This window comes from Phalacrocorax carbo, chromosome 2 (genome assembly GCF_963921805.1).
Source record: "Phalacrocorax carbo chromosome 2, bPhaCar2.1, whole genome shotgun sequence".
NCBI classification, from domain to species: Eukaryota; Metazoa; Chordata; class Aves; order Suliformes; family Phalacrocoracidae; genus Phalacrocorax; species Phalacrocorax carbo.
Genome location: NC_087514.1, coordinates 33,928,293 through 33,929,853, shown reverse-complemented (window position 1 = coordinate 33,929,853; position 1,561 = coordinate 33,928,293).

Here is a 1,561-nt window from a genome sequence, read left to right as displayed (position 1 = left end):
AATCAGCCTCTGGATCGTGAACACTGCTTCTTATGCCTTGTCATGGGCAATGCACCTCTACCCAGATAATTCTGTCTCACATAGTATGTTCTGTCACACGTTCAGCTCCTGTTGTGGTTTAATGCATCTTAAAGTAAGATAGAGATCACCAGTGAGGAACTGGTATCAATATCTAGAATGCCAAGGCCATTGCTGTACATTAACGCACCATACACAAACATGACTAAAGATCTTCCAAAACTGGGTGCAATAGGAGAGGATTCTTTCAGAGTAACCATGTAACAGGCAGTAGACCTGATTTAAGGCAGAGCAAGTTTCAAATTGGTTTTGCAAGTCTTTAGCACTAATACAGATTCTAATGCAAGAGTCAGTACTGCCACAAACGCTACTTGCTGTCTTTGCCTGTTGCAACAGGCACTCTCCCAGCTGCCCAGCCCCAGTGACTGCCCTGCCTCTTGGCAGGGACACCTGTTCCTTTCTGCATCCTGTCTTTGGGCCCCAAACAACATTAGAACTAACTACCGAGGGCAGGCTAGCAATCTTGTTAGGGAATCAGGTATATTTACCTAAGCCTTCTACTGAACCTATAAGCTGTCTTTTCTTTCCATTAATACAATGTATCTCTGAGGAAGATCCTTTACACAGTTATTGCACCAGAGATATCCTTCCCAAATGTGCAAACAATTCAGAGATGCTAGGTTGGGCTATCTCCGTGGCAGACTGTGTCCTGAAAGACTAATTAGGCAAGATCTCTAAACAAGATGGCACACTAGCTATTGCCGAGCGCCTGAAATCTAGGGGACATGACAGGACACATTGGTCAGTTTAAACAAACTTGGCAGTTCTGCAGTCAGAGTTAGACAAAGTGTTGTAATGAATATTGAAAATGGCAGAAAAGAGTCAGCCTCGCCCTCTCTCCTGGGCTGCTCCAACATGCTATGATTAGTTCTCTATTACAGCTCTTCCAACACAGCACAATGCAGAGCGGCTACTTGACTGGCAACCTTTTGTTCCCTGAAATATCCTTGAAACACTCCCTGAGAGTAGACCAAATCCTTTGAGGTGGATGGTAGCACACTGCCCAACTTTACCATACTTTGCACCAATCTGTTCTCTAAGCAGACTCTGAATCAGAGAAGTACGCAACTAGGGATTTTGTACTAAAAACTGCCTGCAAGATCTAGAACTACCTATACTTGCTGTTGCACAACAAGTTTGCCCACACCCCGTCTGAAATGGGTCTGCATTCTGCGTGCAGTGAACAGACAGTTTAAGCAGAGGTACAAAACCCCAGGTGTGCTCCAGAGAATGGAAAAGATCACTGCTTGGCCTCAGCAGATGCCCTGCAAGTATCTCTGTGCATGCTTGTGTAGTCATCTGGCCCCAGTGTCCCAGGCTGAGACGGACCCCCCACAAATGTCTTTTGCTTGAATACCATCTGTTTGATCACCTTGCCAGGCTTGTGTCAGATGCTGCCTTCGAAGTGGGCTCCCCTGGAACAGTGGAAACTATTAAGGGAAAAAAAAAAAAAAAAAAAAAAAGTCCAGCAAACTTCAGAACC